We start from the raw sequence: 15,292 nt of genomic DNA, 5'->3' as shown, positions 1-15,292 counted from the left end.
GAGCAAGAGCACCTTTCAGTCAACTCTAGTACAAGGATTCAAAAGAAAGAGAGGTACAAAACAAATACATGTGGCAACACACCAAGAAAATGGGAAAGTGCAAAGATAAGGATAAGGCTTTCCTCCATTTTCCAACCTTACCGTGATGGTGCTTTGGATGGCACTAAGTATCTATCTTTAGCCTTAAAATTTTCAACCCATAATGTGGATTATATTTCCAAGTTATAGAACAACTGTTACCAGAGTGGAATTTGATTCTCTTTAACCTCCTCCTAATTTCTTTCAGATGTTGAATCCCTTTAACCATGCCATGGAAGATAGATATCTGTCAGAGTAAATCTGGGAAGAGATCAAGTGCACAGAAGGGAGGAGTATGAGAAATGAGGGCTTAGTCAGGGAAGGCGTTTTGGAGGAGATTTTTTTAAATCTTTGAAGGTGGGAGCTTGGTGGTCTGTCAGATATGACTCTCCAGCTTCCGTCCACTTGGACACATGGTTTCCTCGGCTTGGAACTTCCCGTTTACCTGTCCGAGTCAGTCAGACCACACAGCACCTCACCCACCATATTCAAAGACCTGAAAGCCCATTTTCTCCAACCTGCCTTCCCTGATTAGGTCCCAGCATTCCAAGTCACAGAAACTCCTGAGTCATCTTTAGCATGCACATATCCTTGGCATTTATAATGTTGGTATTTGTTAAGCGCTTACTATGTGCAGAGCACTGTTCTAAGCACTGGGGGAGATAGAGGGTCATCAGGTTGTCCTACGTGAGGCTCACCGTCTTAATCCCCATTTTACAGAGCCTCAGCACAGAGAAGTTCAGTGACTTGCCCACAGTCACACAGCTGACAAGTGGCAGAGCAGGGATTCGAACCCATTACCTCTGACTTCCAAGCCCGTGCTCTTTCCACTGAGCCATGCTGCTTCTATGCACATTTATTTATTTATTTATTTATCTATTTATTTATGCACATTTATACATTGATGTAGGCATTCTCTATTATTCATTCCGATTATTCTATTTATAAAAATTTACTGAGCGCTTACTATGTGCAGAACACTGTACTAAGCTCTTGAAATATACAATTCGGCAACAGATAGAGACAATCCCTGCCCAATGATGGTCTCACAGTCTAATCGGGGGAGAAAGACAGACAAAAACAAAACAACATAAACATGACAAATAGAATCAAGGTGATGTATACCTCATTAACAAAATAAATAGGTAATGAAAATGTATTAAATACACCCATGTCTGTTTTACCCAGTGGAATGTAAGCTCCTCGTGGGCAGGGAGTGTGTCATCTGATTGTACTTCCCAAATGCTCAGAAATAGAGGGCAAGTCACTGCGTAGGCCTTCAAAAATGCTATTACTATCACGGCAACATTTTGGATTAAGCAGCCTTACAACGTGTTTTTTCCTAATGACCTAAAATGGAAGAGCTGTTATTTTTCTCTAGCCCACACACCGCTCACTACGCTGGATCAGCAACTGCTAGCTGCACATCTCAAATCATAATACAAGCCTGTTTTTCCCCCTTCCTTTGAAAGCACAGAGAGAACCAGTAAAAGAAAACATACAATTCAGACCTACTGTGTTCTCACAACGGGGAAGGATGACAAGATTAACTGCTAAAAATGTCTCTACATCTTACCTCTGAGTTAATAATTTAGAGCTTGATTATTTGTTCAGAAGGCAAACAATATCTTCTACTGCATATTTTATGGGTGCGGAATGCAAAGAGCAACAAACTAACATCCAAATCACTAGCACATACTTAACCAATTCTCCTGAGTGAAAGTACATGATTATGAAGAAGACCGAGGATTGATACTGACAGCTTTACATAGTGGACTCAAACAGGATACACCAAACACAACGTAAAGAAAAGCTCAGCTGACTTTCACTAGTGAAGTCAAGCTGGCTCCAAGAAGTCCAGATTATTCCATTTACCTCTGACAATCTTTTCTCACTCAAACCAGGGATTGCAACTGTTGGCTCTTACACAATTATGTGTCACAGATAGTTTTAAGGCAAATAAAGCCATTACATCTCCCTATTCATGTCAGGCCTTTTGACACCCGGAAATACAGCTAGAGAAAATTCTTCCCGTATTTCTTGCTTATTTAAAAAATGCGACTCACCCAACATTGGACAGAAGGAAGATCGGAAACTGCAGAGCTTTGTCCAGTTTTCGCAGTTTAATGGGATAAATGTAATTTGACTGTTACATTCAAATGTGTTCACGGTTAATCATTTCCATTCATTGCATAACATAATAATCATTATAATAATAATGAAATGTGCCTGAAAATGGGAGTATAAGATTCTTGAAATTGGGGAGCATGTGCAAATTGCTTCATACAGCATTATGCAAATATAAAAGCTGATTTCTAGTTAATGGAGAGATCTATACTATATTTAGAAATTATGTGGAAACTGTCAACACCAAGTTAAACGAAATAAAAGCTTTGTGGACAATTCCTTACCTTCATCACTCTTCTTATTGCCCCATATTCTCCTCCTTTTCCCCCTCTAGTTCTTTAATCCATGTAAACCCTTGTAAGATATTCTAACCCACCTCACCTTCCCCTCTGTTAATTCCTCCATACCCTTCTTGAATATATTGATAATTTCTTTCTTAAAAACTTTTTTGTGATAGCTTATTATCCCCCGTGTGAAAAAACAAAAAAGTTTTGTTTGCTTTGAATCTCCTGCCTTCAATAATGATGATATTTATCAAGGGTTTACTATGTGCACACACTGTGCTATTTGCTGAGGTAGATACAAGATAATTGGATCAGACGCAGGCCTTCTCTAAGCCTCAGCAGTTCTACTCTGGTCCTTATGTTTCAGGTTCATCTTGTCTTATGGCGTCGAGTCTTCTCCAACCCACAGCGAAGCCATGAACGCATTTCTCCCAGAACGCCCCACCTCCATGATGCAGGTTTGGTGAACAACAATTTTATGTTCACTCTGTCCTCCCATTTCCTAGATTTGTAAACTTCAATCATGCCTCCCCTTAGTCTTCACTGTTTCTGGCAGAAGAATCTTAACCTTTACAGTTTCTCAAAGCACAGTCAGATTTATATAGCGATAGCTCTTTGCAGTCCATACTCTAAATTTAGTGGGTTGACAAGATGGAAACACCCGGGTGTAATATTAACAATGAATGGAATATATAGACACATAAAATTCCTACAGAACATTTATTCATATTGAAATCAATGTTCCTAAATTTTGAAGCATTTTAAAAATGTATCTGTGGGACTTCAATGGGCAAAGGAATTATATGCAGATTTCAAAACTCACTAGGTACTAATTTATGACCTTTTGTCCCATATAAACACATGACCCAAGAGTCACTTAGTCCATAACTCAATTTCTCAAAACTATCTATTGTCTTTCTTTGTCTCTCTGTGTCAAACAAAAAGTCCTCACAATTTGTTCCACCAACTCATTTCATTTTAGCTATCTGCTCTCTCTTCATCTCGCTCTCTTTGCTCCTCCCAAGCCAACCTTCAAGTGGCTCCTAATAGATGAAGCATGGTCCTGGGGGTTAGAAGGACCTGGGTTCTAATCCCAAATCTGCCACTTTGCTGTGCGAGCTAGGTCACGTCACTTCACCTCTTTGAGCCTCAGTTCCCTCTTCTATAAAATGGAGATTAAGATTGTGAGCCCCATATGGGACAGGGACTGTGCCCAACATGATTACCTTGGCTCTACCCCAGCACTTAGACAGCACCCCATAAATAGTAAGCGCTTAACAAATACCATCATCAGCATCCTTGCTTTTGACTTTTCCACCTCCATCCCCTAGCTCACTGTGTTCCCACACCGAAACAAACTCAACAGACCACAGCTTCTCCTATGTTCAAAGCCCTCACCTTTTCCAACCTTTTCCACCTTTTCCACATCTTACCTCTTCCAACAAGCCTTCTATGACTGGTTTTCCAGCATCCTTATGCCATGTAAACCCATTAGCTACCTCTAGCACTCATGAACATATTTATATCCAATCTCCGCACCTTTGTACATATGAATATTCAATTACGCATTTTGACAACTCCTGTAAATATTTTTATGTGTCTCTCCCAAATGACTAAGTCTCTTGTGGTCAGGAAGTATATCACTTTGTTTTTCTGTACTTCCGAAGCCCTGAACTCAGTGCACTGAACCAAATGGGTGCTCAATAAATGCTGCTAATACATAAACCCTTCACAGTTTGTGCAACTAAACAGATTATTAACACTTTTCACAAGAATAGAGCATTGGACAAGAAAGGCCTGGTACTTCATGCAATCAATAAGCTTTACAGAAAGAAAACTTCTCATTAGTGAGATCAGAAACAGAAACTGAGAAGAGCAGTAGGCTGATTGCAAAAAGGGTCCCCAGCTTGTCACTCCCAACGGGAAGATGATAGTATTTGGATACATTCAAGCACTTTCTCTACTATCCTAGCCTTTTTAACCTTGTATGTGTTTAGAGGAATGAGCCCAAACTGTATACGTTTGGATGTCAATGCAGATTTCATTCATTCAGTCAATTGTATTTATTGAATGCTTATGGTGTGCAGAGCACCGTACTAAGCCCTTGGGAGGGTACAATATAACGACCACCAGGCCCATTCCCTGCCCACACTGAGCTTATAGTTTAGAGAGATTTGTTTTCAGCCTGGAAGAGAGTTTGGGAAAATGTATTATTTTCAGACCAACTCGAGTGCTTAATATCAAGGGCACTATCATAGAGTAATTTTCTTTTTTAAGGTGAGTGGACCATATACCCCACTATCTCAGGGTGACTCTTTATGGGACCTAGCTAAATATAGAGCCACTTAGCTTCACTTTGCCATATCAAATTTTCAAACCCCCTCTATGAAAACTTTCATAAGTACCTTCCCTTCATAAAGATATATCATCTCAACCCCACTCAAACACTCCAATAAGCAGCCCATGGCAAATTGATGTTGCTTCCTTTAGCATACATCACTCACAGCCACATATTGTAATGTGCAGTGACACATATAGAGGAGAAGGAGAAAGGAAATGCTGCCCGAAAGTATTTTAGTTCCTCCCTGGAAAACAAATCCCAAACTGGGAGTTGCCACTGCTCTGACAGATATTTCAGTAAAATCATCCCATGGCCCCAAATGGAAATATTTATTTGGGAGGAGTTTACCATTTAAGATTAATATTTAAATTGGGGGCAATTTGCTTTTATTATCATTGTTTAACACTAAGGAATTAAATGGCTGCCTCCTCAAAAGTGGATCTTTAGAACTGTGCCCTTATTAATAAGAAGCCGGAAGTACTAAACCATCAATCAAGCTGTGCAATCTCCAGAGTGATGGCTGCCTACTGAACGGAAGATTTGGCATCCATTACTTTTTTATTGCTCACTGCAAGGTCCTGGAAAGTTTCATCCATGCTCGCCTCACTTCCTCTTGCAAGACATCTGAAAAAGTGGGGGTTGGAAACCTGAACATGAAAAAAAGACAGAGGGTGGGGCTGGGTGTCAAGAGACCTGGGTCCTAGGTCCCCGGTCTGCTACTTGCCAGCTGGGTGACCTTGGGCAACTCACTTAACTGCTCTATACTTCAGTTTTCTCATCTGTAAAATAGAGGACAGTATATTTGTATAATATATATGTATATTTCCCTCCCTCTTTGATGGTGAGCCCTTTGAGAAACAATGAGAGTGTCCAACCCATCTGTCAGTCACTCAATTGTATTTATTGAGTACTTACTGTATGCAGATCACAGTATCAGCACTTGAGAGAGTACAGTATAACAATAAACAGACACATTCCCTGACCACAGTGAGTTTACAGTGCAGAGGATCGGGCCACCTTGTAACTTTCTCTAAGGCGCATAGTAAATGCTTTATTATTGTCATTATTATCATTACCCTAGAGTTGAAGTGACTGACTTGGTCAGGCTTTAAAAGGGTTAAAATTAGTTAGCTCAGATGGACAAATTAATATTTTCATTTTAAGTCCTGGAAAACCAGATAGGATCCTTTGACGGGTTGTTTAGGTGGTGGAGAGGAATGAATTTCCTGGGATCCCCATTAGAACCAGTATCTTAATGAACAGCACTGAGTGCCAACTAGCACTTGGGGAACTGTTGATGATGATGATGATGATGGTGGTGGACTTTTCTACTGGGTAAGAACATTCCAGATTGGGTCCTGAGACTTCCAGATGGAGGATCTACCCTTAGGAATTGATTATAATGGTTGTGATATATGCAGCACTACTCACACTCTTTCTTCCTGTCAGTCATGGCAGAGCATGTGGGGAATGTAAAAAAGAAGTAAAAGATGCAACCCCTGTCCTCAAGGAACTTACCATCTACGATAGGAATAGAAAAACGAACAGAATGAGTCGAATTTCATAACTTCTACCACGATTGGATAGATCAGTTTCACATTTGGGACTTCAAATCATTTCTAGTGTTATACAGACTTTAGTACTGAAACTAACTATCCAGCTTGGGAAAGGTGCAACTAGGAAGAAGGCAGGAAATCAGGGAAGAGGTAGGGAGGCTCATAAGGAACAAACCATTATGCTTTCGCTGAATCTGTACGCCTCAAATCCACATCGGTCCTCTCGCTCAGTAAATAGATCAATAGTAATTACCGAGCACTTACTACGTTCGGTGCGATCTACTAAGTACTTGAATTCTTCCCCCCAACCTCTCCTGCCCTCCTAAATTCTCTAATTCATATACTCAACATTGGGCCCTAAAGAAATTTACTTCATTGTCCCATCAATCACTTTGGCCTTCATGGTAATATGTTCGGGGATGCTTCCATTTATCAAATCTTTATTCTTCATGCAGGGGATGATGAAGAAGAGGGTGAGCAGAGTTGGTTTACACTCTTCCTCGTTTCTAAAATAACTACAGATTTCAACACGAGCAAATCAGAGCAGCAATCTTAAACTACAATTGCAAGACTGATGAGTCAAAGTTTCTGATGAAAGATCCCATCCCGAAATAAGAGGTCTTAGAAAATTCTGCCAATTCTTTAAAGGTTCCCACGTGGCCTGGTAGAAAAGACCAGGGCCTAGGGGGTGGAGGTATTTGATGATGGCATTTATTGAGCACTTACTATGTGCCAAGCACTTTTCTAAGCACTTCGGTAGATACAAGGTAATCAGGCTGTCCCACATGGGGCTCACAGTCTTAATTCCCATTTTACAGAGGAGGGAACTGAGGCACTTAGAAGCTAAGTGACTTACCCAAGGTCACACAGCAGACGAGTGATGGAGCGGTGATTAGAACCCACGACCTCTGACTCCCAAGCCCAGGCTCTTTCCACTACGTCAAGGGTAAGTCGCTTCACCTCTCTGTGCCTCGGTTCCCTCATCTGTAAAATGAGGTTCAAAAACCTGCTATTCTTCCCACTGAGACTGTGAGCCCCATGTGGGACAGAGACTACGTCCAACCTAATTGTATCATATCATGTCTTATGGTGTCGCGTCATCTCCAACTCATGGCAACACCATGGACACGTCTCTCCCAGAATGCCCCACCTCCATCTGCAATCGTTCTTGTAGTGTATCCAAAGAGTTTTCTTGGTAAAAATATGGCAGTGGTTTACCACTGCCTCCTTCTGCACAGTAAATTTGAGTCTCCACCCTCGACTCTCTCCCATGTCGCTGCTGCCCAACCCAGGTGAGTTTTGATTTGTAGTAGATTGCCTTCCATTCTCCAGCCGCTGCCCAAGCTAGGAATGGAATGGATAGGCCTCTGCTTCGCTCTTCCTTCCATAGTCAAGACTGGTAGAGTACTGGAAACTCTCCAGAAGCGACCATGAGAGGGGTTGGGGTTACACAGGAACATAAAATAGACCCTGCTCTCAAGCTCTTACAATTTAATGAAGAAGAGCAGGATATATAAGATTGCTCTGCAAGCAGTGTGGCTTAGTGTAAGCCCGTCAAACGGCAGGGACTGTCTCTATCTGTTGCCGACTCGTTCATTCCAAGCGCTTAGTACAGTGCTCTGCGCATTGTAAGCGCTCAATAAATACTACTGGATGAATGAATAGTGGCACGAGCCCGGGCTTGGGAGTCAGAGGTCATGGGCTCTAATCCCAGCTCCACCACTTGTCTGCTGTGTGACCTTGGGGAAGCCACTTCACTTCTCTGGACCTCAGTTACTTCATCTGTAAAATGACAATTAAGACCGTGAGCTCCATGAGGGACAACCTGATAATCCCGTATCAACCCCAGCGCTTAGAACAGTATTTGGCACATAGTAAGCACTTAACAAATACCATCATCATTATTATTAATATTACCCCAGCATTATTTCAGTGCTTGGCACATTCATTCAACAGTATTTATTGTGTGCTTACTATGTGCAGAACACAGTACTAAGCTTTTGGAATGTACAATTTGGCAACAAATAGACACAATCCCTGCCCAGTGACAGGCTCATAGTAAGTACTTAACAAATACTTCAATTATTCCCATTCAATTTTTCCTCCTCCAACCTTGCCTCCTCCTGTCTCCCAGAAAACTTCAAAAATGAGGAAAAAACACTCGGATCTTCCCATTTTTAAATTCCTATTTTCCTCATTGACATCTAGAAGAAGGACTCACTTATCTGCCTGATAAGAGTTCTCTCAATCACTCATTATGGCTGTGCAGTTGTCACTCAGGGGCAGCATTCAAATTTATTTGTGGTCTTGAGGAACGATGGTCTTTCCAGTCAAACCTATCCTTAATCATGCTGTGTGTTGCTATAGTTTAACCTTTTTAACCAACCCCATAAAACTAAATGACATATAGTTCTGGCAGCCAACCAGAAGGGAATCGACAAAAACTTCTGACTCTTAAGGTTTTCATTTTCCTTCATTCTGATTACATTTTGTCCCTCTCTGCAGGGTGAAGAAGGAGAAGTTATAGTAAGAAATGGCTAGGTGGGTGGCTAAATCCATTTAATGCTTCCTGGAATTTCCATAATGACTAGAGTGATCAATAATGCCCCTGGATAATACTGATTCCCCTTTGTTCACCCAGACCTGGCTATAAGAAACCAGGTTCTAGTCCTGGCCCTGTCACTTATGTGCTGTGACCTTGGGGAAGTCAATAAACTTCTTTGTGCCCCAGCTTCATTTTGGGTCAAATGGCCTGAAAATACCTGTCCTCCTTCTCTCTTAGGCTGTGAGACCTATAAGGGAGAGGGATTGCATCCAACCTGATGGTCTCGTATCCACCCCAGTGCTTAGCACATGCCTGGCTCATAGTAAGCAGGTAAACACTTAAAACCACTACTGACAGACGCATGTTCTGGGCATTATGCTAGTCACACATAAGTAATTATGTTACATGGGACTTTCTGAAAAAGTCTCTAGAATGTAGAACATTTCTCTAGGGGTCACCTGAACCCCAGCATGACTCCTGAGCCAATGCGTTCACCTCCCAGGGGACTGTAAACAGAGGGGCCATTTTTGAGCAGGAGGACTCAGTGGAAGGAGCTAGAGTAGGGAGATGTTTGACACCTAAAATTGAAATACTGGATATAAAGACATCCAGCACAGAATCACTGGAAGCTGGGTTGTTCATTTGTCGATTGCGTTGATGAAACAGACAGGGGACAGATGATGATCTCGCTATTATAAAATCAAATTGATTGGCAAATAGTATTTTACAAATACCACAATTATTATTATTACTATGAATGGTCACTCTAACTAAAGACTATCCCCCTGAACCGGGTGAAACACTGGTGCCAGAATTTGGTACCATATCAAGTCAATGACTGAATCAGCAGTCATTTAAATAGGGGTCATAATAATGTTGGTATTTGTTAAGTGCTTACTATGTGCAGAGCACTGTTCTAAGCGCTGGGGTAGACACAGGGTCATCAGGTTGTCCCATGTGAGGCTCACAGTTAATCCCCATTTTACAGATGAGGTAACTGAGGTACAGAGAAGTTAAGTGACTTGCCCACAGTCACACAGCTGACAAGTGGCAGAGCCGGGAGTCACACCCATGACCTCTAACTCCGAAGCCCAGGCTCTTTCCACTGAGCCACGCTGCTTCCTCATGTGAAGTTCTTTCTTTTAGAATGATCACTACATAATTAGGAAGAGGGTTTAGGAGTCAGGACTGGAGATCTTATTCTATACTTCAACCGGTGGTATTTATTGAGTGCTTATTATATGCAGAAAACATGGGAGCATAGATCACAACAGAGTTATAGACTCGCTGCCTGCCCGCAGGAGCTCGAAATACAGAAAAGGAGACAGACATTAAAATAAACTGTAGATATGTACATAATTGTTGTGGAGCTGAAGGTGGGGTGAACATCAAGTGCTTAAAGGGTAGAGATCCAAGTGTAAGAGTGACACAGTAGAGAGAGGAAATAGGGGAAATGAGGGCTTAGTCAAGGAAGGCATCTTGGAGGAAACGTGATGTTTAACAAGGCTTTGAAAGTGGTGAGAGTATTAATCTGTCATATATCGAGCAGGAGAGGGGGAGTTTCAGGCCAGGGGAAGGACCTGCACAAGGGTCGGCAGTGAGACAGACAAGATTGAGGTACAGTGAGGAACGGAGTATTGAGGACTGGTTTGTAATAGGAAATCAGAGGGGTAAGGTAAGAGGGAGAAATGTGATTAAGTGCTTTAAAGATGATGGCAAGGGTTTATTGTTAAATATGGAGGAGGATGGGCATTCATTGCAGTTTCTTGAGGGGTGGGGAAAAATGGACTGATTTTTTTTTCTTTTTTCAAAAAAATGATCTGGGCAGCAGAGTGAAGTATGGACTTTAGTAGGGAGAAACTGGAGGCAGGAAGGTCAGTGAGGAGGCTGATGGATGATAAGTTCTTGGATCAGCACATGAACGGTTTTAATGGAGAGTACAGGCTGGATTTTAGTGATGTGAAGGTAGCACCAACAGGATTTGGTAAGAGATTGAATATTGGGTTGAAAGGAAGAGATGAGTCAAGAAAAATGTCAAGGTGATGGACTTGTGAGACAGTGGGGGAGAGCGGTGATGTGTACAGTGATGAGGAAGACAGGAGGAAGACAGGGCTCGGCTGGGAAGATGAGAAGTTCTGTTTCAGACATGTTGAGTGTGAAGTGGGACATCCAAGTGGAGATGCTCTAAAGGTAGGAGGAAATGGGAGCCTGCAGGACTGAGAGATAGACTTGAGAACCATCCCCAAAGGGATGGCAGCTGAAGCCATGGGACCAAATGAGTTCTTCAAGGGAGTGGGTTATATGGAGAATAGAAGGGGACCTAAACTGAGCCCCAAAGGGCTCCCACAGTTAGAGGACCTCTGGGAGAACTGAACAGCTTTCAAGTCGGCTCATAAGATTTGTTGAGTGCCCTTGAGGGCTGTCCGTGAGTGCGGAGCACTGTGGGAGCCATGGTGGGAAACTACAAAGGAAAGATTAAGAAGTAGTGCCCCAAAGTCAGCACACAGCAAAACTAGTGTTCATAGGAGAACAAAATTCCCAGTCTTCATTTCTTAAGGGTCCGCTCTGTTTTCAATCCAGCTGCCAACTAATTCCTGGGATTGATGACAAGCCATTTGTTTGAGGCTCCTTTGAAGCGGGATGATGGTACCCTCAAAGATGGCATCTGGTCACCACTTCACAACTCTCCTTTCCAGCCTTCCTTCCCTCTTTAGGAAATTAATGTTGCCAGATTTAAAATGTGACTGCTTGAGTTTTATTTCGGTATGTAACTATTTTGTTGCTCTAAGCCTCTTTATCCAAAGATCAATGAGAATAAAGCAATTAAAAATTAAGGTATTAAGTTTCAAGTCAAGCACTGCTTGCGGGCGGGGGGGCGGAGGGAGGGAAAAAGGTAGGGGCCTTCTGATTTGGAAAAGCTGGCTAATCGCTAATTTGCATTTTAGATAACTTTCCTTTCTTATTCCACATCTTCCTTCTAATTGTTAAAAGCTTCCTACTTACTCTTTCCGCATTCCGTAATCCTCTCCCCAGACTGTAATGCTGGGATAAGAATGCTAGCAAGGGGAAGAGGGCAAGGGGGAGGAGGGGCGCGACCAGGCAGAAATGGGGAGGTGGACTAAGGGGAGAGCTAGGACAAGATGGAGGAGAGAGAAAAAACAGGGGAGGGAGTGGGGGGGGAAAGGGAAAGGGAAGGGAAGAAGGAGAAGGGAGAGAAGAAGAGGGGAGGGGGGGGGGCAGGCAGGAAAGGGGAAAGAAAAGGGAATCAGAGGACTGAGTCAGAGACAGAGAGACAATTTTTATGGAACTAACACCCATTCAACCAAACCAGTGACCGGAATAAAAACTGACCCATGCTCTAGTCAAATCATGGTCCAACTATTCCATCTGGGTCCTCACTGACCTCCTTTCATCTCCCTGATTCAGTCTCCACAGATCATCCTGTTGAAGAGTTGTTTTGCACACATCATTCCGGCCTTTATGAACCTCCCGTGCTAATACATCTGCATCAAACAGAAACTCCTTCTTTTTGGTTTCCTCCAGCACTCTTCAACTTAATCTCTCATTTCATCTTCTTCTCTCTTCGCTCACCCTGGGTTCTCACAGAACAACCCTCTATTACAAATCAAAGACTTTCCTATTACATATTTACTGTGCTTTAGGCATCCCTGCTGCCTACAATCCCTCCAAAAGGAGAAATCTGATGGTTCAGTCATTTTGCCTCAGAGGGAGTTCTCTTTTTCTTAATCTCCAAAAGCTACCTTCACTGAAATGGGCATTAGGAATATATTTATTCTTCATAAAACTACCCTTATGAGAGGAATCTATGAAGAAGCACTATTTTTCAAAATGCCTTGGAGAAATTATTTGTGTTCTATCAGTGCCTTGGGATTGGTAGATTTTTAGAACTTCCCAACCTTCTTGATTCTATGTCTTGCACTCGGAATAGGCTTTTCAATTTGCTACTGATACCGAAAAACTTAGTTAAAAACAGGTCCCAACAATTTAAACACTGAAGTCTCAACTCTGAGGCCTCGACTGAGCATCGTTCTTATTATGCCCTGGCTTTGTGCTCACTCATTCCAAACTCTCAATTTCTGCCAACAGCTATACTTGGAGGCTTTACGAGGAAGAATTACCCATTCTCCACAGGGCAGATCGAAGAAGACCTCAGCATCCAATTTGATTCAAAAGCATCAGTGTTAAGTAATGTGATGCAAAGGTGTCTAACCAATTTGCACTCCACTGCTGAAAAATTCACAGGCAGCAACCAGGGCTTCTTATGTCAGGTTCCTCTGTTTTTATTTATTTTTCACATCTTAAGAATTACATAGCATCAGCTTCTACATGGATGGTAAAATTGTCAGGTAACAGAGTAAAAGGGATCTTAGTAGTGTCATCTAGGTCATTCATGCAATGAAAAAAGATAGGTTCAATTGGAAACTGGATAAAATATGGTAGCTAGTGGCCTCAAACTTCACAAAAGGTCATCGTGAACGCATCAGGTCACATTGGGAGATTTGCTCAAATTGTCTTTTTTTACGATATTTGTTAAGCACTTACTATGTTCCAGGCACTGTACTAAGCCCTGGGGTAATTAAAAGTTTACCTGGTTGGGTACAATCCCCGTCCCATACAGGCTTTATTCCCTATTTTACAGATGAGGTAACTGAGGCACAAAGAAGATAAGTAGTTTGCCCAAGATCACGTAGTAGACAAATGGTAGAGTAAGGATTAGAACACAGATCCTTCTGAAGCAGCATGGCTCAGTGGAAAGAGCCCGGGCTTCGGAGTCAGAGGTCATGGGTTCGACTTCCGGCTCTGCCCCTTGTCAGCTGTGTGACTGTGGGCAAGTCACTTCACTTCTCTGTGCCTCAGTTACCTCATCTGTAAAATGGGGATTAACCGTGAGCCTCACGTGGGACAACCTGATTACCCTGTATCTACCCAGCGCTTAGAACAGTGCTCTGCACAGAGTAAGCGCTTAACAAATACCAACATTATTATTCTGACTCCCAGGCCCAGGCTCTATCGACTAGGCAATATCGCTTCCCTTGTTTGCAAAGTTACCCCGTGTTTAAGACTCAACTGTACGGCCCAATCAACTAACTGAAATATTTCAATTTCCGTGTCAGGGTGGTCATAGGAAACATATCCCACTGAAATAATAATAATAATAATAATGATGATAATAATATTTCAGTGCTTTCTCTATGCCAAAAATTGTTCTAAGTACTGGGAAAGAAGTAAGATAATCAATCTGGACACAGTCCCTGTCCCATATGAGGGTCACGGTCTGAATAGGAGGGAGTAGGACTTAATCCCCATTTCACTGATGAGACGAGAGGGGCATAGAGAAGTTAAGTAACTTGCCCTCAGGTCACACAGTGGACACATGGCAGAGCCGCGATTAGAACCCAGGTCCTATGACTCCCAGGCCCATGTTCTGCACACGAGATCTTGCTGCTTCTCTGACAATCATCCTGACAATTTCCATTTCACCCCAAATCACGGGATTTCCAAAGGTGAGAACAATCTGCTATAGCCCTCTGCCCATGCACCAATGTACAAAATGCAAAATGTAGCGAGATCCGCTGTCTTAACTGTAACTCAGAACTGCTTACCTCAATAATAATAATAGTTGTGGTATAGCTCACAGAACTAATGCAAGCCTACTAAAATGATTAAATGCTGACAATGGGACAAGCACTGTGCTAAGCACTGGGGTAGACACAGGATAATCAGACTAGGCATAGTGAGTCTGTGGGCCTAGACTGTGAGCTACATATGGAACGGGGTCTGCGTCCAATCCGATGATCTTGTTAGACACTGTACTGAGCCCCAGTGATTACGAGAAGCAGCGTGGCTCAGTGGAAAGAGCCCGGGCTTTGGAGTCAGAGGTCATGGGTTCGAATCCTGGCTGGGCCACTTGTCAGCTGTGTGACTGTGGGCGAGTCACTTCACTTCTCGGTGCCTCAGTTACCTCATCTGTAAAATGGGGATTAAGACCGTGAGCCCCACGTGGGACAACCTGATTCCCCTATGTCTACCCCAGCGCTTAGAACAGTGCTCGGCACATAGTAAGCGCTTAACAAATACCAACATTATTATTATTATCACTTAACAAATACTATCATAGTCCCTGTCCCACATGGGGCTCACAGTCTAATCGGGAGGGAGGACAGGTATTTAATCCCCATTTACAGATGAGAAAACTGAGGCACAGAGAAGTTAGGTGACTCTTTCAAGGTCACAGGACAGGCAAATGGTGGGGCCAGAATCAGAACCCAGGTCTCCTGACTCCCAGCCTGTACTTTTTCCATTAGAACACGTTGCTTCTTGTCCGGTCTGGTGAGGAGGC

The 15,292-nt window shown here is 42.6% G+C and overlaps 1 protein-coding gene and 1 non-coding gene across 2 annotated transcripts in view; both read right to left on the bottom strand.

Annotated features, from left to right (window-relative positions):
* TMEM132D (transmembrane protein 132D) overlaps positions 1–15,292 on the bottom strand; it is a 545,527-nt gene that overhangs the window by 198,632 nt on the left and 331,603 nt on the right. The window lies entirely within an intron of this gene.
* Positions 7,689–7,826, bottom strand: LOC114809855. Its single transcript, XR_003757628.1, has one exon. It is a non-coding gene; the product is annotated as a small nucleolar RNA SNORA7 (small nucleolar RNA).

Source organism: Ornithorhynchus anatinus, chromosome 2 (assembly GCF_004115215.2).
Source record: "Ornithorhynchus anatinus isolate Pmale09 chromosome 2, mOrnAna1.pri.v4, whole genome shotgun sequence".
Classification (NCBI taxonomy): domain Eukaryota; kingdom Metazoa; phylum Chordata; class Mammalia; order Monotremata; family Ornithorhynchidae; genus Ornithorhynchus; species Ornithorhynchus anatinus.
Note: the sequence above shows the minus strand (reverse complement) of the source record. Positions and strands in the feature narration are given on the sequence as shown.